Source organism: Bos javanicus, chromosome 16 (genome assembly GCF_032452875.1).
Source record: "Bos javanicus breed banteng chromosome 16, ARS-OSU_banteng_1.0, whole genome shotgun sequence".
Taxonomy (NCBI): domain Eukaryota; kingdom Metazoa; phylum Chordata; class Mammalia; order Artiodactyla; family Bovidae; genus Bos; species Bos javanicus.
In genome coordinates this window covers 23,748,358-23,774,087 of record NC_083883.1, presented here as the reverse complement: position 1 = coordinate 23,774,087, position 25,730 = coordinate 23,748,358, and the positions used below count along the sequence as shown (strand labels likewise).

Below are 25,730 nucleotides of genomic sequence, written 5' to 3'. Positions count from 1 at the left end.
GAAACAGTGAGAGACTTTATTTTCTTGGGGTCCAAAATCACTGCAAATGGTGACTGCAGCTATGAAATTAAAATACATTTGGAAGGAAAGCTATGACCAACCTAGACAGCATATTAAGAAGCGAGACATTACTTTGCCGCCAAAGTCCATATAGTCAAAGCTATCGTTTTTAAAGTAGTCATTATGGATGTGAGAGTTGAACCATAAAGAAAGCTGAGCACGAAAGAATGGATGCTTTTGAACTGTGGTGTTGGAGAAGACTTGAGAATCCCTTGGACTGCAAGAAGATCAAACCAGTCAGTCCTAAAGGAAATCAATCCTGAATATTCATTGAAAGGACTGATGCTGAAGCTGAAACTCCAATACTTTGGCCACCTGATGTGAAGAGCTGATTCAGAAAAGACCTTGATGCTGTCAAAGACTGAAGGCAGGAGGAGAAGGGGGTGACAGAGGATGAGATGGTTGGATGGCATCACTGATTCAATGGACATGAGTTTGAGCAGGGGATGGTGAAGGACAGGAAGGTCTGGCGTGCTGCAGTCCATGGGGTTGCAAAGAGTTGGACACAACTGAGGGGCTGAACAGCAAGACTCAAGGATACTTCTGAGCAGTTGCTAGTTAATTCTTATAGTCTTCTAGACATGAATTTTAGGTCTTTTGCTTGAGATCATTCTGGTTCCTTTTATGTATGCACTTATCTGGTTTTCTCAGTTGTTGATCCACTTTTATACTTTGACTGATGCACTGGTGAGAGGTCTCCTGGGATCTATAGATCCCAAAGGATCAGTAACAACATGCTCTGAGTACATGCCAGTTGGGGATGTCCACAGTACTTCAGTGGACCCTGCAATGCCTTCTGCTGCTTCACCTTCAGTTGCTTCTCCTGTTGTTGGAACATTTTCATCAACCTCACTGTTTTCTGCTTCCTTTTCTACAAAATAAATAAAACATGCAAACTATGAAAAAAAAAGATGCTACAAAAAATTTAAGTTTATAGGAGTTCTCTGATAGGACTATGTACAGTTGCCTATTTTAAGACCTGGTGGGAGAATTTGCAGATATGTGGAATCTAGAAAAACAGTACAGATGAACCTATTTGCAAAGCAGAGGAAGTGTTTTATTTTTTTCTCATGCTGAAATGATTCAACATTTACATGTCTAGAGGATAAATGGAACCACAACTTTCTGCTCATAATTTGCACAGCTCCATTCTTTTACTGTTGACAGTTCTAGCAGATTTTTGGTGATAGTAAGTTTCCTGGCCACTCCCTTCCCTCTCTGTGAGAAGGGCATTCTAGGTAAGAAATGTGGTGAGAAAAGACAGGGAGATATGAGTGATAATTTCCAACATGTACTTATTATCATGCAATTTCACTCATCAAAACAATTTTGAGGACCTGTGGTGGAGGCTATAATGGGATTCTACCTGTATTTGATCCTGCCACCTCAAGTCAGCTGCTAATTAGACTGCGTATTTATCTTTTTCTAAGTGTCTATTGACACTGCAATGCCCACACACAAGAAGCCGATGCAAACAGCCTCTCTCAAGGCTCCTGTGCCTTCTGGTGGCTTTCCAGACCTCCCTCAAACAGTTTCCTTAATTATATCTTCCACCATCCCCAGCTGTACCATTGGAGCAGCTGCCACTAATCCTAAATAAATATTTCCTGTTCTCCTTAGAAACAATTAAACCCAGCCTTTACCAAACCTTTGGCATCAGAGGCTCCCGCTGATGGTGGTGCAACAGTTGCTTTTTGTCCTTAGGAGCTGAGTAGAGACCTATTCCAGTCTATTCTTACTAAAGTCCGTTGTCTTAAAACAAATAGCCTCAGCTGACATGTTTAAACTTTTGATGGCACAGAGTGAAATCAGCCCTTTTAGCAAATTGCTCCAAGGAGCATTCGGTTCCCCCCACCCTGGCCCTCCCCTGGCAACACAGAAACAGATGGGCTTTGTGCCAACAGATGTGTGTCAGCTCTGGGGTGAGGCATGCTGATGGCCTCAGCTGGCTTCCAGGGGCTTGGAGCCAATGAGGCCATGCAAAGCCTTCTTCCAACCTCTTTCATTCTGGTAGACCCTGACGGCCCAAAGTTCTGGTTCTCAAACTTGACTTCACTCAGGAATCACATGGAATGGTTTTGAAACTATGCTGATGGTTGGACCTGCTCCAAAAGATCTGACTTTTTTTAATTGATCATAGAGGTGACCGTGGCCATTCAGATGCTTACAAAGTTTCCAGGGGATTATAAGGGCAACAGTGTGAGATCTACCAGCCAAAATGAACTCCCATCACCTGTCTCCCTCTTGTCTCTTTGTCTGGTTGTAGTGTTTTCCTGTTTGCTGTTCCCTGATTGTCAGCAAGACCGAGGTGGAAGAGACTGGGCCTCAGACCTTGGCTGTTGGCTTGGCTCTGCTTCTAACATCAGAATTAGCCTAGAAGGAAGAATATGGAAATCTACGTCCCACCCCTCTCAGCATAAGCTCCACTTCCTTTCACTACTCAGACACCCGGTGCGTTTTGAGAACTTACCTATGAAGCATGTTTAGTTCAAAGGGCACTCCCAAGATGGCCAAGAAGGCAATGTTTCCCCAGCACCCGAGTGCAGCTGTCACTGTTTAAGCGGAAGCAGTTGCCAGGAAAGGGTACTGCTGGGTGGCAGCATCATTTCTACACATTTCTTAGATTTCTAAGCCTTGGTGTGACCCATCCAGGCCTTTTCTCTGCAGTCTCGCAGTCCCTTCTGGAAGGCCTTATTGTTGTGCTCTGAAGTCAACTGTCAGGGGCACTTTGAAAGTGAAAGTGAAGTCGCTCAGTCATGTCCGACTCTTTGCGACCCCATGGACTGTAGCCTACCAGGCTCCTCCATCCATGGGATTTTCCAGGCAAGAGTACTGGAGTAGGGTGCTATTTCCTTCTCCAGGGGATCTTCCCCACCCAGGGATTGAAACTGGGTTTCCCACATTGTAGGCAGACACTTTACTGTCTGAGCCACCAGGAAAGTCAACTGTCAGGGGCGCTTTACTCCCTGCCCCCCAATCAATATGGAGACAGTCAATCTAGGGAAGCGTGTAAATCCAGGCTGGGTGCAAGCACTGAGACACTGGTTTCCGGGAGTCTTGGGCAGCCTCTGTTCTACCACATCTCACAGGCCAACAGGCAGCCCTTGGAAAGTCCTCCCTAAGAGAGAGAGGGCCAGCGGTTGCAGAGTGGCAGTTCTCTCGGTGGCAGTTCATTCATCATTTTGACTTTGTTCCATTTACAATATGCACATTCAATTTCCATTTTAATTAAGAAGCTGAAAAGCACATGATGAGGCAGAAACCCAGCCCATGTGAGTTCTGGCTAAAATCTATGTGCCCTTAACAGCAACGGCAACTGGAGTATGTGGTTTTGCCTCGCTGCCCTGTGTGTGGAGTAAGGCAGTTGTTTTGGGAGTCACAGGTGGTAACTGTTGGATGTTGAGAGTTGTCCATCTCTCATGGAGTCTGAGCTATCAGTCAGTCAACAACATTTATTGAACTCCCACTTGCTGTGGAGCTGTGGAAAGCTTCAGAGTAAGTCAACAACACGTGCAGTCAGGTACAGCCTGATTCCCATGAGCGCGTGTGTGTAGGTGTGTGGGCGTGTGTTCTGCCTTAAACATATATGAGGTGATACTATAAGCCTCATGAATCCACTAATTCAGCTAACAGCTTTCGAGTCTCTACTAGTGCAAGTCACTGCGAGATTTGGAGGGAGAAACAGAAATGAACAAGACAGTCTTTATATCCACAGACTTTATATTATAGCAAAATGGGGGAAGGTTTGAAAAGGCAAGTCAAATTTAGCAAAAGCTTAGTACTTACCATGCCATGTTCTGGGCACTTTACATTCTTTAGTTCATTTAAATCTCACAGTAAGCCTTTGAACTGGATGTTTTCCATGCACCCCCTTCTTGAGCACTTGAGAGGTTTGAGGCTGAGAGGCTGAGCAACTTAATAGAGGTCACCAGCCTCAGAAGAGTTCCGGGGAAATGGGTCTGATCTCTCTTCTGTTAGTGCTTCAGCCCTGTGCTTCCTAGGGCATTCTAAGAGAGGCAGAGAAAAGAAGGGTGTGAAAAGGACAGTGGCGCTGATTTTAATTGCAGGAAGTTTTTTGCTTTTTTTTTTTAGGCTTTTATAGTTTGATATCTTCTGTTTAGATTTATGATCCATTCCAAGTTAATTATTATGTATTGTGTGAGGAAAGGGTCAAGGTTACTTTTGCATGAAAGTGAAAGTCACTCAGTAGTGTCTGACTCTTTGTGACCCCATGGACTATACAGTTCACAGAATTCTCCAGGCCAGAATGCTGGAGTGGGTAGCCTTTCCCTTCTCCAGGGGATCTTCCCAACCCAGGGATCGAACCCAGGTCTCCTGCATTGTGGGCAGATTCTTTACCAGCTGAGCTATAAGGGAAGCCCAAGAATCCTGGAGTGGGTAGCCTATCCCTTCTCCAGTGGATCTTCCTGACCAGGAATCAAACCAGGGTCTCCTGCATTGCAGGGGGATTCTTTACAAACTGAGCTATAAGGGAAGTCCTGTTGATTAGGTAACAATAGACAAGAGGAGTCTTAGAAAGAACAGAGGAAAAGAAACGAATGCAGAATTTGAGGGAAAGAGAATAAGAAATGAGACAGATATGGCAAGCTGCAAGCTGGCTGGCAGCATCTGCCACCTGTGTGCTCTTCCATTGAAGTTCCTTAGCATCCCAAGTGGATTTCCCCCTTACCCAGTAAAACCCACTCTTAATCTTTAGATCAGTTTACCAAACACTCTAATGATAAGGCTGCTGGTGAAACCTCTTTCCTGAGTATCCTGGAGGAGTTTGGGGGGTGTGTTTTGGATACCTGCTCCTTTTCAAATCTTTGAAGACAGAACCTAGGAATTCCCCACCAGGGAGACCCCCCACCCTGCCTTCAGGAACTCACAAAAATACCCCAGGACAAAGAAAGACCCCTAGAATTTCTCAGGATGAATTCATTACTACCCACTACTGCCATGTTGGTAAATGTGGAACCCCTTCTCGGTGCATTCTTCAGCTTGGCTTGGAGTCATGTCTTTTCATGATCCTTGCACAAGTTGAAAATTAAAACTGTACTTTGACTGGCAGGTTCCATGTTTGGGCTTCCTAGGTGGTGCCACTGGTAAAGAATCGCCTGCCAGTTCAGGAGACACAAAAGATGCAGGTTCAATCCCAGGGTCAGGAAGATCCCCTGGAGTAGGATATGGCAATCAGCTCCAGTATTCTTGCCTGGAAAATTCCATGGACAGAGGAGCCTGGTGGGCCACAGTCCATGGGATCTCAAAGACTTGGATACAACTGAGCACACATGCACACATTTATCTTTACCCAAGAAGTGTAAATCCTCCAGCATCTCCCTTTCCTCTTTCTTAGAGCAAAGCCAAGGCCTTTGCAATGGCTGACTTGCTCTGCATGCTTTGCATCCCTTCCCTAATCCCTTGCAGCACCACACCATCACCTTTTTGACCTCAGTTTGTATTGTTTTGCTCTGCTCTCCGATCCAGAAACACTGGCCTCGTATCCATTCTGTGCATATGCCAGGCATGCTCCTGCTTCAGGGCCTTTGCACTAGCTCTTCCCTCTCCTGGAATGTTTCTACTCCAGACATCTATGTGACTCCTTTAGTCCACTTACCTTCCTTAGGGGGGGCCCTCCTTGATTACTTCATTTAAAATTGCGATGTCCCTTCCCTTACTCCCTTTTTGGGTTTTCATCTTCAGATATACTCATCACCTTCTAATAAACTAATAATCTAATATTTTTCCTTTCATTTTCCACTTAAACTCCACCAAAATGTAACTTCATGAGGGAAAATAATGAATGTCTTAATCACGGCTGGGAGTTCAATACAGTTCTAAACACACAGTGAATGTTCAATAATATTTTACAAATTCTTCAACTGACATTAAATATAGAACCAAGTCAGCCCAGTAGCAACGAGGATGCCTAGCATTCTGAGCTTGGCTCCTGACATTATCCTCCAATAAAAAGAGCCAGGGCTATTTGGAGAAATGGCTGATTCTCAGGCTGGGTAGGAAATGCAGCTGGATCTTCGTTTCATCACTGATAATTCAATCAACTGCAGATTTGCAATTAATTGACTACTCAGATGCAGAACCCTCCAATATGGAGGGCCAACTATGCTAATCATTTTCTATAAAGGACTTAAATATCTGCCGATTTTGGCATCCAAGGGGTTGGAGAGTCCTGGGCCAATATCCCCTGGATACCTAGGGATGACTGTTTATAAGATGAGCCTGGAGCATCTTATAGTGCCAGAAAGTGAAGCAGTACTTAAAGCAACAACAAGAGTAACCAAAAAAAACAAAAACACCTCCTCAAACCCCCTACCTTGGTTGAAGGGACACTGAAAACATTTGGAACAATCGGAGCAACAAAATAAATAGAGTAGCATTGAATTACAACACAAAGGATAAAATAAATATACAGGAGTCCATATTGATACAAGTAATGATTGAAAAAGTAAATAGGAGGGAGAACTAAACCCCTGCAGAAAATCTCAAATCCTTTATATAGGTATTCTGCCCTCAAGGAGGAAGAACATGGCTCTCCACTCCTTAACTGTGGGCTTCACATAGTGATTTCCTTCCAAAGAGGACCGTATGGGGAGAGAAAGAGAAAAAGAAAAAGCATATAGTGGAAAAAACGGACTAAAAACCTGACAAGCACTACCTCCGCATGGTGTTCAAGGTTACCATCAACTGAGATACAGCATCATGATAGTGTGTGCCCTGTTCTGTGTGAAGAAAATGCCACCTGTCTCTCTAGTTTTCCTTTCCCAAATTCGTTTGTTGTTCAGTTGCTCAGTTGTGTCCAACTCTTTGTGACCCCATGGACTGCAGCATGCCAGGCTTCCCTGTCCTTCACCATCTCCCAAAGCTGGCTCAAACTTAGGTGCATTGAGTCAGTGATGCCATCCAACCATCTCATCCTCTGTAGTCCCCTTCTCCTCCTGCCTTCAGTTTTCCCAGCATCAGGGTCATTTCTACTGAGTCAGTTCTTCGAATCAGGTGGCCAAAGTATTGGAGCTTCAGCTTCAGCATCAGTCCTTCCAATGAACATTCAGGATTGATTTCCTTTAGGACTGGCTGGTTGGATCTCTGTTGCTACCCAAGGGACTCTCAAGAATCTTCTCCAGCACCATAGTTCCAAACCATCAAATCTTTGGCATTCAGCCTTCTTTATGGGCCAACTCTCACATCTGTACATGAGTATTGGAAAAACCATAGCTTTGACTATATGGACCTTTGTCAGCAAAATGATGTATCTGCTTTTTAATATTCTGTGTAGGTTTGTCATAGCTTTTCTTCCAAGGAGCACAACCTAATCATGAGGAAACATCGGACAAATCCTGACTGAGGGACAGTCTATAAAATACTTGACCAGTACTCTTTGAAACTGTCAAGGTCCTTAAAAATAAGGAAAGTCAGAGAAACTGTCACTGCCAAGAAGAGCCTAAGAAGATATGACAACTAAATGTAACGTGGTGTCCTGGATGAGATCCTGGAACAGAAAAAGACTTTAGGGAAAACTAAGGAAATGTGAATCAACAATGGACTTAGTTAATAACACTGTACTGACATTGGTCACAAATTACAACAAATGTACCATATATTGTATGACACCAGTAATAGGGGAAATTGGGTGTGGGAAGCATGGAAACTCTCTGCGCTGTCTTTTCAATTTTTCTGAAAATCTAAAACTGTTCTAAAAAAAATGAAGGCTATTAAAAAAAATAGAGCCAAGTTCAAATTAGTTAGGAAGCCAGAAAACCATTATTATATCTTGAATGTGTCAGTTCCAGTTGGAAATTTGCCAGCTTTCTGAGTACGATCACACTGACAGCTCTATTAATCTCCTGATACCAAACTCCTTTTAAATTTAGAAATGGTCATTTTTCCTCCCACCATCTTTTTTCCTTTCCTTTTGGTATTGTAGCCTTGAGGTACTCTTTAACAGCACACTGAGTTTCCAAAGACTGCAATAATTAATAATAATTCTGCATCTTATTTCTTAAACTTACTTTTAGTTACTTTCCTCCAATAATTTTTATTTTATCAATAATTTATTCTAATTTATTTTTTTTGTCTCTTGGGTGTAAAATTGGAGAGTGGTCTTAGTCTTTTGGAAGGGCAAGTTGCCTCTAATACAATCCACAATCTATACCTAACGTGTTTGAAAAAAATTGTCTATAATCTCTCCCTAGGTGAAATTTGTTCTTTTAGAGAATAATAAGACAATGACGTGATGTTTTACATTTTTGCTACAATGCACATTTTCATCTGGAACAAAATTCGTCAATTGAAAAACCAGAATTGAATAAAAATTAATAATTAGTTTGTTATGTTTTAGATGCTGACCAAAGTCCCATCCAAAAAAAGCCTTTGGCTTTGGTTTCTCAACATGTGGCTGTGACTCAACTGTTCTCCTTTGATCTCCTACCCTTTAGTACTTTGTTTCTCTGGGAGAAAAAAAATGCATAACAATATTGGCTTGCATGAGGTTGAGTCTCTTTTTAACCATCTATTTTAACTACACCTGTAAATGACAGCTTTGAGCTTGCTTGGCTTTTCCAGGGTGTGTAAACATTGTAAAATAAAAAATACTGAATTCAAGTGCAACACCCAGTGTGAACCCCATGCCCCCCACTCTTCAACTGTATAACCCTAGTCAGGAGATTGCACCGCTTCGAACCTTGATTCCTTCACTTGCAAAATGGCGACTGTGCTATCTTTCTTGCCCACTTTTCATATTTGGATGGGAGGGTCAAATAAGGGATGCAAACATTTTGTGTAAACCACAAGGCACAAAATAATCTGAAGTAGAAATGTTTTCGGTGATGAATACCTTATTTTTTCTTACATTAAAAAAAATAACTTTTGGAGGATTTTTAGCTATGTTTAACTCATCTAGAACACTTCTATCTGCTATGCCCCAGCTTTTATTTCAGCTTCCCAATCACTGTTGGTCTTTCTCAAACCTCCACCTTGCTTATCCTTTCAGATTTTCTTCTCCCTGTTTATTTCCCTGCCCTCCTATTCTTTCCATTCTGCAGACACGGTAAGGACATTTCTTTCTGGGTTTAGATTTAATTTCACCTTTCTGAGCTCCAGCTTCCTTATTCATCAAATGGGGATGATAATAAAGCAATAAAACAACACTGGATTGTTTGGGGGATTAACTGAGATGATACATTGGAGGTGATAGTTTCGTAGGAAACTTACATAATAGGAACTCAGCAAGTATTTGTAGAATGAATACATTTCCTTCAGTGGATTTCCAGGTTCATTGTGCCCTCTGGGCAGCTTGTTGTCCTAGGTCTGATGGTGAACCTGGTTCTTTACCAACGAAAAAGAGCCCATGAACAGAGCCTACAGCTGTGAGGTGCCATGCTATGCCTGTGTGCTCTGTCATATCTGACTCTTTGTGACCACACAGAGGATTTTCCAGGTGAGAATATTGGAGCAGTTTCCATTTTCTCCTCCAGAGAATCTTCCTGACCTAGGGATTGAACTTGTGTCTCTTGCATTGGCAGGTGGATTCTTTACCACTGAGCGACCTGGGAAACTTAAGAAAGGAATAAGGAATGGTGAAGAAACATTTTCTGAGTGTGTGATACAAACCAAACACTAGACTCGGTCCTCCCAACCTGTTACTTTCAAGCCTGTCCTTGGCATCTAAGCCCTCAGTTCTATCTTGCCTGGATTGTGCCTTTGATTTTCTCATGCTTTACCTCTAACTCCTTACCTACAGGAATATGGGAGCAGGGTCTTTCAGGCTGTTGTGATGTTTTTCCCTGAAGCCTCTACTGAGGCAAAGCATAGAGCACTTATAAGGGTCTTGTAAACCCTTGAGGACACGGGGAGTATGCTCAGCCCATGCATGTAATTCAGCGCTCTGATTCTATGGAGTCCGTCTGTACTCTCTTGGGGCAATGGGATCTCAAAATGTTGATGCTTCCTTTTAAGAATCTATTCATGGTAGGGGAAATCTCTGGGGCTCCTAGGAAATTCTTCTGGAGGGAAGACTCTTCAGTGTGGGCTCTTTTCACTAGTTCTGCCTTGTCTAGGGTGAGAGGAAGAACTCTTGTTCACTGAGCTCTTTAGAAGCCTCATATGTGAAGGTGGAAGCTTTACGCTCCATCTCACTATAGCTTGGTGACCCACGACTTTGGTCAATTCTTAGTCTCCAACATCTCTTCATATTGCCAAAGTTAATGGGCACCCATGTGACTATTTTTAGATTTTCCTGAGGTGGGGAGCCTCTGTGACATGCATCACTACCTGCATGGTATTTGTGTTACTTGTACGTTTAATTTATTTCTCTGGAAAACTCCATGCTTATCCAACCAGGAACAATAAATCTCTTCCCAAATGTCATAGCTTGGGTTAAGTTCAGGGCTATGAGACTCTAAGGACTGTGTTAGCTCCATCAGACTCTGTATTTGTTGCTTCTGTGCCATCCCAGCCAGGAGTGCAGTGCAACTTAAAAATGTACCCTGCCTTTCAATGTTGTCTTGGTTTTTCTGGCTACATCTTTGGTACTCTGGGAAGTGATAGGGAGCAATAAATAGCTCACGTCAACCTCTTCGGAAGTATTTGAATGGGCAAAGCATGAGGTAGTCTAACAAGGCTGATTTCAAAAAGGATGAGACCCAGAGATACCTGGAAAAGAGCTTTTAGAAGTATTTCTGAATTAGATTGCAAAGCTCACGATTCACTAAGCCAAAAATAATTTTTTCTTTAAACAGAGAGACTGTCAAACCATCCAATAGCCAAAAGGTGGCACTCCCCATCCACGATTCATTTCCTTCCAAAGTGAGCCCATCCCTATGTGTTCCTGTTCCTTCTATTAGTCGTTTCATAATAAAATGTTATACCTCCATCCTCTCCTGGTAGAACATAGCAATAAAACAGATCTTATTATTTGGGTTGATCTGTGTGTTGATATATGCCAGTCCTTGTCCCTCTGGGTGGACAATGCATAAACTGTTTGTATTTTCAGTAGACTTGGCTTATAGTTCTGTGTGTATCATAGACTATACCATATAACTGAGCACCTTTATTATAAAATCATCCCTGACCAGATCCAACATTTTAATTTGTCTCTAGAGTTTGCCTTTCTCAGTTTCATAAACCGTGAAAACACAGCTGGAGCAATTTACAGACTGTGGAAAAACTCTTGAGTATTTTTGCTGAAGTACTAATTCAAGGATCATGCTTTGTTATTTCCTGTTTCATTGTTGTTTCTAAAACTAGTTAACGGGCAATGGGCTGTTTCAAATTTGCCTGGCCCCACCATGCTGTCCATGCACCTCCTGTCAGGGCTCAGCATGAATTGGGTCCATGCATGAGAGCAAAATGGTACTGATGGGGGAATGAATTTGAGAACACATCACTGAGCCTGAAATCAGAGCAACAATCTGGAAAGATCTAGGTTAGTATTCTTGAGTTATATGAATGTGAGGCCTGAGGCTTTAAAAAAATCAGATCCCACTCAGTTATAACTTTCCACCAACCCCAAATATTTTTCAGATACAATTTCAGAATCGGCACTGGGCTGGTGTCACTACAGAGGAAGGGAAACTTTCACAGCTTCCTGACTTATGGATCATTAGCAGCAAAGACATAGAATGTGATGGAGAGCAGTGTGTCAGCTGAGGGGACAAGTATTAAGCAAGAAGATTAACTCCAGGAATGCCACAATAACCTAGATTTTGGAAATGTAGAAACTTCAGTCATTTTGAACACAGACACAAAATTGTATATAAGTTAGAAGAGATTCTGAGCAGCATGGAAGATTGTTATCATAAAATCCAAGCACTGTAGGAATAAAACCTTTAAGAGTTTTAGGACCTGGAATAATGTAGGGTGGACTTCTCTGGTGGCTCAGCAGTTAAGAATCCACCTGCCAATGCAGGAGACACGAGTTTGATCCCTAGGGGATCCAGGGGAAGGTCCCCTGGAGAAGGAAATGACAACACACTTCAGTATTTTGCTTGGGAAATCCCAAGGACAGAGGAGCCTGGGAGGCCATGGTCCACGGGGTCACAAATAATCAGACATGACTTAGCGACTAAACAACACAGCAACAAAAGTACGAGGCAGGTGCTCAATAAATATTTATGAAATAGATGGATGATGAGTGGAGAGAGGCAGAACCCTGAGAGAGGCAGCCTCCTGGATTCAATGTTATGAAAGGATGAAAGGATGTTATGAACAGACCATCCAGCATAGGAGAAAATGGTCTTGTACTGCCTAAGAATCTCTAAAGTCATCACCACAATAGCATGATTCAACGATGGAGGCTTTCCATGTAAACTTCACTTGTTGACAAAACATGGAATTACATTTAGAATGTCCTATTCCTTAAGATGTACGTGCCAAGAATGGTTAAGATTCAAAACAACTTATGCTGTTAAAAGGACAAAGCCTGAATTATTTACTTTGAACATTTACTACTAGTCAAGAACTGAACTTGATTCTAGAATATAGTGGTAAACAAGTTATCTGAAATGTTCACTTAGATCACATATTTTGAACTTTTATGGTGTCCAAAAAAGAGACATTAATACATTTTATTGTATATATATAAAGAACAAGTGCTTTTGAGCAGAACTGATCCAGAAGACTTATAGCTCTAGTTCAAGTCCTCTGTAAAGCAGAGATCAGAAGAAGATAATCAGTGCTACATTGGTTGATTTTAATTTTTAAAAAATATAGTTGGTTTATAGCATTGTGTTAGTTTTAGGTATACAGTAAAGTGATTCAGTTAAACATATATACATATATCTTTTTAAAATTCTTTCCCACTATAGATTATTACAAAATATTGAATATCGTTCCTTGTGCTGTACAGTAGAATCTTGTTGCTTATCTGTTTTAGACATAGTAGTTTGTATCTGTTAATCCCAAACTCCTAATTTATTGCTGCACCCCATCACTGCTGCCTCTTTGTTAACCATAAGATTATTTTCTATGTCTGAGAGTTAATTTCTACTTTATAAACAAGTTCATTTGTATCATTTTTTTAGACTTCACAAATAAGTAATATCATATTGTAATTATCTGCTTCTTTCTGACTTACTTCACTTAATATGATAATCTCTAGGTCCACCTATGTTCGGAGAAGGCAATGGCACCCCACTCCAGTCCTCCTGCCTGGAAAATCCCATGGATGGAGGAGCCTGGTAGGCTGCAGTCCATGGGGTCGCTAAGAGTCAGACATGACTGAAGTGACTTAGCAGCAGCAGCAGCAGCCACCTATGTTGCTACAAATGGCATTATTTCATTCTTTTTTATGAGTAATATTCCATTGTGTGTGTATATATACACACCACAGCTTCTTTTTCTGTTCCTCTGTCAAGAGACACTTAGATTACTTCCATGTCATGACTATTTTAAATAGTGCTTGAAGTTTGATCTATTATGTGGATTTTTCCTATATTGACAGCACTTTTTAGGACTTTCTTAGTGGGTGTGTTACCCACTAAGACAACACAATGAAATTAGGCAAATTACTAAGAAGCCATGCCCGTCATCTCTCTTACAGCATAGAAGAATTGTGTTGTAGAAACTATCTGGTTTTCACTTAGTTTGTGGTGCCACCAGATACTGTGGCCTCTGATGCTTTCAAGGTGGTGGTAGAAAATCGCATGCTACCCGATGTGTAGAGGATGAAGTGCCATTGACTGAAGTAAAGAAACGAGGTGCCTTTAGTTCTCCTAACCCAAAATATTTCCTCACCAAGATCTAGGAAATGTTTCTGGAAAGGTTCATCTGGTTAGGTTGGAACCAGAGTTTAGTAGTTTGTTTGAAATATGTGGGAACAAGATAATCAAATCGTGTTTTCATTTTATTCTTCAGGAAGTGCTCAGCCACCAATTTCCCCAGTCATTTGAGCAAGACTCTTCCCACATTTGTAGTGTTCTTTGTTGTTATATTCCCATTGACTTTTAGAGGTAAAATTAAGTTGTAGCTCAAAGAATTTGCATGTTCAGCTTCAGGCCACACAGAATCATAGACCAAGCCTGGGATAATGTGTGTCTTAGATCTTTCATAGCGAATGCACAGCTCTTCTGCAAAATCTACACAGTTTCTAATGCTAATTTCACATTTTCCAAACTGGAAGATGCTCTTTGGTGCACTGGGTTGGGTTTTTAAATGTAGATTTTTTTTTTTTTTTGTCTTTATAGTCTGATGTTTTCCGAGTGTACTTTAAGTGGAAAAAACTTGTTGGGTTTCTCCAACAACAACTCATTCTAGTGTTGTATAAATGAAAGAGCCCATTGCTTTTCTGATTTTTCACTTTCTAATCAGTTTTCATGCTGATTCGAAGATCTAACCTAATCTCAGGACAACTCTTATAGATAAGGAATTAGCTGTTCCTGTATTGCAGCGCAAGGTCATGCCTCATTTCTAGCAGTTCCAACTCAGTGAGATTCAAAAAAGAAATGGCCCCATTCATGCCACCAAACTAAACTCATGAGTACAATTCATTTTCTCTCTACAAAGGTTTTTTTTTTTTCCCCCTTATTGACTACGCTCAGTTCAGTTCAGTTCAGTTGCTCAGTCATGTCCGACTCTTTGAGACCCCATGGACTGCAGCACGCCAGGCCTCTCTGTCAATCACCAACTCCTGGAGTTTACTCAAACTCATGTCCATTAGTTGGTGATGCCATTCAACCATCTCATCCTCTGTCATCCCCTTCTCTCACCCTCAATCTTTCCCAGCATCAGGGTCTTTTCAAATGAGTCAGTTCTTCGAATCAGGTGGCCAAAGTACTGGAGTTTCAGCTTCAACATCAGTCCTTCCAATGAACACTCAGGACTGATCTCCTTTAGGATGGACCGGTTGGATCTCCTTACAGTCCAAGAGACTCTCAAAAGTCTTCTCCAACACCACAGTTCAAAACCATCAATTCTTTGGTGCTCAGTTTTCTTTATAGTCCAATTGACTATGCTAGGTTTAGTCAAACACAAAGGTCATTCTGACTTCTATTTTGAATGTACATTCAGTTCAGTTCAGTTCAGTTGCTCAGTTGTGTCCGACTCTTTGCGACCCCATGAATTGCAGCACGCCAGGCTTTCCTGTCCATCACCAACTCCCGGAGTTCACTCAAACTCATGTCCATCAAGTTGGTGATGCCATCCAGCCATCTCATCCTCTGTCGTCCCCTTCTCCTCCTGCTCCCAATCTCTCCCAGCATCAGAGTCTTTTCCAATGAGTCAACTCTTGGCATGAGGTGGCCAAAGTACTGGAGTTTCAGCTTTAGCATCATTCCTTATTCCTCCCCAAAGATGAATGAAATGCCAAACCTAAGACAATCCTAAGCCAAACTTGGTTAAAATAAGTCTACTAAAATTTTCACATATTGATTTGAAAACCTAAATAGAAAATTATTCCTGGATTACTTATTCTGTTGGTTGGATTTTATTGGTGGGATAATTAACAGGGCTTCCCTGGTGGTTCAGATGAGAAAGAGTCTGGCTGCAAGTCTCTTGCAGAACACTTGCAGGTTCGATACCTGGGTCAAGAAGATCCCCTGGAGAAGGAAATGGCAACCCACTCCAGTATTCTTACCTGGGAAATCCCATGGACAGAGGAGTCTGGTGGGCTACACCCCATGGAGTCACAAAGAGTTGGACATGGCTGAGCAACTAACTGGAGAAGGCAATGGCACCCCACTCCAGTACTCTTGCCTGGAAAATCCCATGGACGGAGGAGCCTGGAAGGTTGCAGTCCATGGGGTCACTGAGGGTCGGACACAGCTGAGGGACTTCACTTTCACTTTTCACTTTCATGCACTGGAGAAGGAAATGGCAACCCACTCCAGTGTTCTTGCCTAGAGAATTCCAGGGGCGGCGGAGCCTGGTGGGCTGCCGTCTATGGGGTCGCACAGAGTTGGACACAACTCAAGCAACTTAGCAGCAGCAGCAGCAGAGCAACTAACACACATATGTATTTTTTCAAACCACTAGTCTGCCCACACTGTCCGGATTGTTTTTAAAACTATTGGAAATTTCCATCCAGGTTGCATTTTCTTTGTTTGCTTCCATCAACATTTCTTTGCCCAAAGAGTTTCTTTTGTGGTTCAATTTTCCCATCTTTTTAATATAGAGGGCTGATCCAGCTATAATTGTGCATGGTTATATACTGACAACCCACATAAACAAACATCAACAAACACAGCTCTTTGATAGGGTGATGTCATCACAATTGGAGTTTAAAAAGCAAATACAAGTGGGTAACTTGGACACCTGTGTCAGCTCTCCTTAGTCCTTCCTCCTATCGCCCTTGATGATGAAAGAATTATCTTTACTGAAGGTGGAACGCTCTGTTGACACCAGCTCCCCAAGTCCCAACCCTGGAAGATCAATTTCACGTCAGCTTGTTTAGATTGATAGTGAGGCCACCTGGGCCTCAGCTGTCAGGAAACCCAGTGCTTTGCTTAAACAGCAGGCAGCTATCAAAATAGGGGAGAGAGAGAGGCTATCAGGCTTAATACTGGCACACATTAGAGTCTAGAGGACTCTCGCAGGTCAGCTAATGTTGCCATTACCATTTGTCAGGTGTACAATCACCTGGAGAATAAGGATAATGGGGCCTTTGTAGGATTTTGAATCAACACCCCAAACAATTCAACCACTGTTCACAGGTTAGAGCTGTAATTCACTGACCCTTCTTCCCTCTCTTCCCAAATAAACCCCTACTCTTCCCACCTCCCAGGAACAATACATCAATTGGTACGTTTACTATTCCCCAATATGACAGCTGGTTAAGTGACACCGTGAGATTCCCTTCCTAAGAGCTGCTGTATAGAAACAGCTGTTGGGGTGATTTTTCGTGTTGTTCAACCTTGTTTCCAGCATCAGAGGATTTAGAATTTGTGCCTTCTTGGAGAGAATTTCTCTTTTGTTTTAAATGCATTTAATAGAAAAACTGAATGCTATTCATGGTTTAAAAAAAAATAGCGAGGGGAATCATTTGCTCTCGAGGTTTATAAAATAGTCTTTTTCTTCACTTTCATTTCAGCACTAAAAATTGTATGAGTGGAACTTTCCTGGTGGTCTGGTGGTGTAGACTCTGAGCTTCAATGCAGGGGCTGCGGATTTGATCCTGGGATGTGAGAACTAAGATCTCACATGCCATGTGGTGTGGCCAAATTAAAGCAAAGCAAAACAAAACAATCACATGTACGTCTGTGATGAAATGCACAGAGAGCAAATTCAGGGTCACTGTGACATGTTACCTGGGCTGATCTCCACTGTGGGCTTGCCCAGTGTGCTCAGTTTGGTGGCATTTATTCATTCCATTCCACCTCCCACCCTGGCTCCATCTTCCCTTTCCTTGCGCTTCTCACAAGTCCTTTTCCTCCTTTTAAAACCATGAAGCCAGTTCTAGAACTCCCCTGAAAGAATTTGTTTTCCTGTTAACTCTGGGAAGAAAATGGAAAAAAAAAAAAAAAACGCAAAAAACTAAAATAGTAATATCAAATAAAGAAGTGAAAATCTACCTTCTTGCTCACTGTAGCCAAGTCTCTCAAATGGGAAGTCCAGTGATGTGATTATAGATTTCCAAAGCTAAAAGATCGGAACTAACATCGGGATGACAAATGGACGGTAGACACCAAATTACGTCCTTCAGTTATTCTGTATTGTGGCCCAGGAAGAATTTTCCAGAGCCCTCAAACACTTGTTTGGAAAAGACATGTAATATGGTTGAAGTTTTTCCAACACCAAGAACAGATGACTTCTTGGCAGGGCTGCATTTCCAGAATGCTTAGTTTTGCCTCCTTCTGGGCTGACGCTCCTGTCTTTTGCAGAGGAGACTGGTTCATTCAAGAGAGGAAAACATGATGTAGGTTTTCAACAATGCTACTTCCCTGGCCTTTCATTAGTGCTTAGAACATTTATAGAGAGAAGGTTGATTGAAGTCTTTTCTTACACATTTTGACATCATTTACCAACAACTAGTATCTTAAGAAGGTACCTCATTGACTTCAACTCACATCCTGGCAGAGAGTATATGTGTCTAAGAGAAGAGAGAAAACTTGGAGGGGCTGGATCTCAAAGGATGTGTTGTGTATATGTGTGGCTTTTGTCTAAGTCCAGCACTGTTTTGGTTCAAAGACAAATATTCCTAGTGAAATAAAGATTTTTGTGATCGTAATTATTACATCATGGAACGATACTTTGGACTCATTTCTGGGAGGCTCAAAGCAATGTATCTTGGGATTTCCCTGGTGGTCGTGTAGCTAAAACACCATGCTCCTAATACAGGAGGCTTGGGTTTGATCCCTGGTTGGGAAACTAGATCTCACATGCTGTAACTAAGAGTTTGCATGCTGCAACCAAAAAACATCCTGCATGCTACAGCTAAGACCCAGCACAGCTAAATAAATAAATATGTATTTTTAAAAGCAATGTATTCCACTGGAGAACACTTCACCACACACATTTAACAGTAGTTTCCAGCAGCAAATTATTATTTTTTCTTTTTTTCACAAAGGAATTGGCCAGTATAGCCAATTAGGTCTCTCAATGCAGTCACTGGTGGCTCAGGCAGTAAAGAATCTGCCCGCAATGCAGGTGACCTGGATTTGATTCCTGGGTCAGGAAGATCCCCTGTAGAAGGAAATGGAAACCTGCTTCAGTATTCCTGCCTGAAGAACTTGGGCAGAGGAACCTGGCGGGCTACAGTCCATGGGGTCTCAAAGAGTCAGACAAGACTGAGTGACTAACACTTTCACCTTCAGTGCAGTCATATTGTGTAATGTGCAAATTATCAACCTGGTGCTGAACCCAGGAACAAAGCAGGTAAGAAACCCAGTCTTCAATATACCCACACGGTCACTTCATGGACACATCTGCTGAATGCAAATCGTATTTATTTAACAATGGGAAAAATGACTCATAAATGAGAAATCTAATTTTTGTTTTGTTTTATAGTAAGCCCTAGTTCTAGGGTATGGGATGTGTGGAATTCGTTTTGCTTTTTCAAGTATTAGTTGCTGCATGAGAAAGAGGACAAAAAATAGAGCACTTCTTTGGATACTTGCTCACCATGCACATATGAGTAGCCAGAAGGGCAAGAGATAGGGAGATGGAGAGGGGAAGACTGCGGAATGGGTGGGGAAGGAGGGGGAGGGAAAGACTGGTTCCTTATTCAGCTCCTTGGGAGTCCCTTGGTGGTTAATTTGTTGTGAGGAGCCAGAAAACAAATCCATTCTAAACTTTTTCTTCCTGGCAGATTTTTGAAAGCTGAGGTTTCTCTGCTGACTGTGCATGTCCTTTTATCATGTGCTTGGTTTTTCAACATCAAGCCATTGCACCAAGATGAGAACAGTTACTTTCAATTAATAAACTGTCTTGCAATCACCCTTTGTTCATAACCACGTGAAGGCTTCTGTATGTGCAGATGAGAGCTTACCCATTCAACATCTCTCTCCATTAGCGGTCTCCACTTCTCACTATATTTTCCATTCTGCCTTCTCCCCTGACACTAAGGGTTTGCCTGCTTACTGCCAGCTCTGCAGAGAGGCAGCCGCACACATGCTATAGTTCATGCTCACTTATAAACTGAGAATAAAGATCTTTATTTCCAATGCCCTGTGAAGATTGTCAACTTTTGTCTGTAAATCAGGTGACTTATTTTTCCTAGTCTTAAGGGCTGTCCCTTGTATAAAATAGAATTATGCCTCAAAAAGGATTCATTGATTTCAGTGCAATGAGTGGTTATTTTGAAAACAGTTGGTCCTCTGCTAATCCTCTTGGTCCATGTCAATCTGTGTTTGGAAGCTTCTGGACTGTCTGGACAGAAAATGAATTGTAAGTTCCTTGAGGGCAGCATTGGATCTTGCTCATTTTTGTATTTCCCATGATCGCAAACATTCAGAAACATGCTAGGGTATACAGGTATGGTGTGAATAAAGAGATAACATAGGGAACCATGTTTAAGCTGGGCGCCACCACCGACAGAGAACGTGTATGCTCCGCTTTCCTTTGTCAACTTCCTCTGACTCCTTTCCATTCATTGAACCCAACAAGTTTCTTTCTTTTCTACTATCCTGGGGAAAATGGTTAAGAACTAAACTAATAGAAAACACACATAGAAGTCAACCTGGATGCTTACTGAAAGCAAGACTCAGACTCTTAAGAAGCTCTGCCAATGACTTAACTGGTTTGCTAAGTTAAATATTAAATAATCCTCTGGGTTGTCCAAAGGTCCTTCTGCTTAAATGGGAGGAGACAGACATTTTCTCCAGCACAACTTAACTGACAAAATTCCCAACAGAAACAATTTTTGATTATTATAAAAAGTCCAACAAATATAGAAATGCATAAATATAAAGGCAAAAATTACCCATGCGCCAGCCATACATGAATCACCTCCGTGCTGCGTCTCATTCCAGGATTATTCCGCAAATAAACAGGGCTATCTAACTATCCATCCTTTGTCAACATCTATCTAGAATACTATGCATATGTTTTTTTATTTTATTTTATTTTTAAACTTTACAATATTGTATTAGTTTTGCCAAATATCGAAATGAATCCGCCACAGGTATACCTGTGTTCCCCATCCTGAACCCTCCTCCCTCCTCCCTCCCCATACCCTCCCTCTGGGTCGTCCCAGTGCACCAGCCCCAAGCATCCAGCATCGTGCATCGAACCTGGACTGGCGACTCGTTTCATACATGATATTATACATGTTTCAATGCCATTCTCCCAAATCTTCCCCACCCTCTCCCTCTCCCACAGAGTCCATAAGACTGATCTATACATCAGTGTCTCTTTTGCTGTCTTGTACACAGTATGCATATGTTTTTTTACTTCATTTTTCCCTCTTAAACATTATATACATTTGCCTCACCATTTTAATAGGTTTCTAAGTAGTTGAGTAAATGAACATATGTAATTAACTTAACCAATCCCCTATTGTGGATACCTGGATGGTTTCCAATACTAATACACTTTTAATACTTGTTTCAAACATTGAAAGTGACATTGGTTTTTCAAGTTGCAAATGGTAGTTCATAAATTTTGCAGTAAATATAACACAAAATGAAAGTGTAAAAAGTAAAACTGAACATCTCAGGGTCACCCTACATGGTTGGGAGGGTTGTGCACTGCACAAGGGCACCACAGCTAATAGAAGTCCAATCATATTGCAGACAGTGAAGGGTTTTCTATTTATTACAACAATTTTCTATCAGATGGCTATATATTATAAGAATATCCTGGCAGATGGAAATAAAGCATCTTGAGTAAAGGGCATCTTTCTCCAATGGACAGCATCTCTGGTTTTCCCCAAACTCATGTCTCCCTCTTACATTGCTCAATCAGTACTATCTTGTGAAAATTTTCGCAGTCAATTGATATAGTTCTGTCATTCTTTTTAATGGGTGATTAATATCTCTTATCGTGGAGAAGGCAATGGCACCCCACTCCAGTACTCTTGCCTGGAGAATCCCATGGATGGAGGAGCCTGGTAGGCTGCAGTCCATGCTAAAGGTCGGACATGACTGAGCGACTTCACTTTCACTTTTCCCTTTCATGCATTGGAGAAGGAAATGGCAACCCACTCCAGCGTTCTTGCCTGGAGAATCCCAGGGACGGGGGACCCTGGTGGGCTGCCGTCTATGGCGTCGCACAGAGTCGGACATGACTGAAGTGACTTAGTAGTAATATCTCTTATACAACTTAGATGATACAGTTGAAAGGCATAATGGGCTAGAGTAGCTCCTGATAATTGATATTTCAAACAACCACATATATGAAATCATCAGAATTTTAATTTTTGCCATACAAGTTGGTTGGCTATTTCTGTACTTGATTCCTATTCCTAACAGAAAGAGATATTGTGGCTTCCTAAAATACTTTTTAAACCCTCCAAGAAAGACTAAATTGTATTTAAGATTGTTGTAATATTGAGTACTCTTTCCATGTTCTTTGAAACATTCATTTATTGGTTATATGTGATGCTTCTTTATCATAGTCAATTAAACACCATCTTCATACAGGGCTTTACAGCTTCCAGAACAATTTCCCATAATTTTGGTATTTGATCTTTGAAACTGAGATATTGTGAAGCAGGAGGTGTTAGTCTCTCAATTTTCCTGTCGAGGAAGTAGTGGCTTAGGAAGGGCAGATGTCTTGCTCAAGACCCTGAGGTCTTAAAGATTTAAAGTCAGGGTGGGTACTCAGTTAATGGTCTGTACAAGGCCCCATTGCTCTCGAAAGTAAGATTAATTAGAATCCACCACTTTTTGCTCGCTACAGTTAAAGTTTTTTGCTCTGCTTCGGGTACCATATATCAGTACAGCTTTGGGGTCAGTGTTCTTTCCTTTGTAAGAATGGTCCCTTTGTTGCGCATTTCCCTGGATACATTTTTCACTTTCTTCCGCCAGTTTTCTCAGATGCTGTAGGAACACATTTGTTCCCACTTTTCACCCCAGGCAACAAATCTCCTTCCCTAACACACACACACACTCACACACACACACACACACACGGAAAGGCTAAATGAGTCTACCTATGACATTAGCTATCAAAATGCAACCTAGTGGCAAGATAGACTCTTGTTAGCATTCATCAAAAATGTACCTTGCTTCTTCAGATCTTTCCATTGTGTATCTTTTGTTTAGATCAAGTTTATAGTTACAGTGCTCCATAGCTATGAGCACGCTACAGTTTAAAGAAAATAAAATTTTCTTCGCTAACATTTAAAATTAATTCCCTATTGTTGGATTGGGTGGACACATCTTTATTAAAGAAGCTACAGGATTTCTGTTTCCTGGGGTAAGAAGGGGGAATGCATAGAATCAAACCATTTCTTTAAGATGGTTTTTTCAGGTCACGTTATTTTGCACACATCTCAAAGATAACACCACCACCAAACAGCAAAGCATTCCTCCTTTTACATGAAATAATGAACAGCTGGATTGCTTTGTCAGGAGCTGGTAGGTTAAGTAACAGCGCTTATTTACGTTTTAGCATGACAAGCAAAAAAACTAATTAACTGGTGAGACCATATGCAGTGGACCATGGCAGTCTGCGAGGATTAATGAATTAATTAGTCATTTCCATCCATTACAGTTTTATTCTTTTCCTTGGAAACGCGTGGACTATTTATTTCAGTCTTTAAAATTTCCAGAGCAGGGGTGTTCATTCAGCTTTCTGAATGGTTGAATAGAACAATAAGATTGTGTAACCACTGGGACGAGTCTGTGCCTCCGACAAGGGGATAATGTAGCTATAGAAAGCTCTTTTCATCTTTTAGCAAGGGCCCATTATTCCTATGTATCTCTCTTCTATGCTTTATGAAAAGGTTTGTACAGTAAATAATGACTGACTATGTAGTAGTTCTTTCTTCTTTTGCCAAGCTCTTTTTAGCTTTGGCAGCAATTTTGTTTTCCCTGTCATCATCTAATGTCTATTTATTTTACATTGCTACAAAGCCAGTGAAATTCCCTTATAAATCCCAGGTCATGAAGATGAAGCAGCAACCCGATTCCTTTTATTAAATGTCTCCAGTGTCCTCTGCTTTTTCTAATTAGGTTCAAAGTGGTCAGTGGCTTGAAAAGACTCTGGGCAGGAATCGAATCTGTTTGAACAATGCATTCCTAGAGGCCGTGCATATTAGATGTTTGGATTTAATTAGAAGACAGGTATCAAAAGTCAGATACTCTCTGGAGGCACTGGGGTCATCATCACGAGGTCCTCTTCCTACCCAGGCTATTCAACCAAATTCTCCCCCTCCCTCCTGTCGCCCCTCCCACACACACATACAATAGGCATTAGGTATTCAGAGCCTGGGGCTGTTACTCACCACTGGTTTTCCAGAACTGAAGTTTTCTTCTGTCAGCACTGCCACAGCATGAAGGTGAGAACAAGAAACTCTGAAACTGAAGGGGAAAGATAAAAGGAAAAGTGCGCAGAAGAAAAGAGAGGCTCTTTAACTGCTCTGTCAACCCAATTTTTCTCCCTGCTCAGCCGTAGGCGTGTTCTGAAGATGGATGGGCATAGGTACAGCTGGTACCAGAGAACAGCTGTGATTTCCATCTGGGTACCATTTAGTAGCAGATAGATTTTTTCAGGCCAAAGTCTTCTCCAATTGTTGCGGTTAGAGAGGGAAAGTGAGAGGCCCGTTGTGTTTTCTTCCACTTCAGATGCTCTTGTTCCAAACCCTTGCCTCTCCCTGTGTTGGCACGTTATCAAAGAGAGAGGAATTATGATTGTGGGTGAATGGGTGGGGGAGTTAGCTGATGAGAGCTGGTGGAGCTCAGACACAAAGCATCTCATGGAACACATTAAGTATTAGATCTATCCAACACATACTTCTCATAGTGTCTGTCATTACCTTCCTTCCAAACTATGGGGCCATCAGGCAAGATGGTGCTCCTCTAAGGAGTGATGTCAACGTTTATGTCTGCACAGTGCTAAAACAACGGGTTGAAATGTGAAAAATTCAATATGTTGACGACAGCTCTTGTTCAGTTGTGCTGGGAAACCAGTTTGAATCATTACTTTTTACCTCTAGGATAGAACTGACCTGAGATGCCAGGGAAACCACCTCAGCCAATAGAATTCTTCCAGAAGAAATAATTTTTTAAAAAATCTGCATATCTGAAAAGGTTTTCTGAAGTGGATTATTTGATAAAAATGTCTTCAAAATCCAGTTTGCTAATATATTTTTTTAATTGGAGGATAATTGCTTTACAACGTTGTGTTGGCTTCTGCCATACAACAAAGTGATAACCATATATATCAGCCCTATATATATATATGCTGCTAAGTCGCTTCAGTCGTGTCTGACTCTGTGCGGCACCACAGATGGCAGCCCACCAGGCTCTGCCGCCCCTGGGATTCTCCAGGCAAGAACACTGGAGTGGGTTGCCATTTCCTTCTCCAGTGCATGAAAGTGAAAAGTGAAAGTGAAGTCGCTCAGTCGTGTCCGACTCTAGAGACCCCATGGACTGCAGCCTACCAGGCTCCTCCATCCATGGGATTCTCCAGGCAAGAGTACTGGAGTGGGTTGCCATTGCCTTCTCCATATATATACACATATATATGTATATGTATATGTATATGTATATGTATATATATATATATATCCCCTCCTTCTTGAGCCTCCCTCCAGCCCCTCCTCTTTGCTAATATTTTAAAAATTGAACATTGATGTTGTTCAACTAGCTGTATCAGTGCGGCACGGACACTAATTGAATTAAATTATTATTTTGAATACTCTGTTCTGTATATTCTGTTGTTCTCAACTCTTCCACTCGTGTCAGGGGCATCTACAAGAATCAAACTAGAGGCTGTTTTAATGCTTTTAGAAGATTTGGGGGGCTGAAAGCTGGTGATTTTTCATGGCATGAGTGCTTCTTTTCAAGGAGGCGGCACCTATAGCATGCTCCTGGGTCCCAGTTCTTTTATATTATTCAGATTTGAGACCAGAGATGTTTCATAAGCATTCACAAGGATTAGCAAACGTGACCCAGGGACAGATTGCAATATCTTTTCTGGCAAACCAAGATTCTTTTTTTCTTGCCAACGCGGATGTCTTCCAAGGTTGGCCCCAGCTCTTTAGCTCTCCTAATGTACTCAAGGTCAATGTTTCTCTCCCTGAGGAGAAACCATTGCTGAGAGGCATGGTCAAAGTT

The 25,730-nt window shown here is 41.6% G+C and overlaps 1 long non-coding RNA gene across 1 annotated transcript; it reads right to left on the bottom strand.

Annotated features, from left to right (window-relative positions):
* On the bottom strand, nt 1-24,045 carry LOC133227409 (uncharacterized). The gene is made up of 3 exons (XR_009729808.1): nt 23,897-24,045; nt 3,847-4,067; nt 1-931 (listed from the first exon to the last, which is right to left on the bottom strand). It is a non-coding gene; the product is annotated as an uncharacterized LOC133227409 (long non-coding RNA).
* Nucleotides 24,046-25,730: the final 1,685 nt, after the last annotated feature.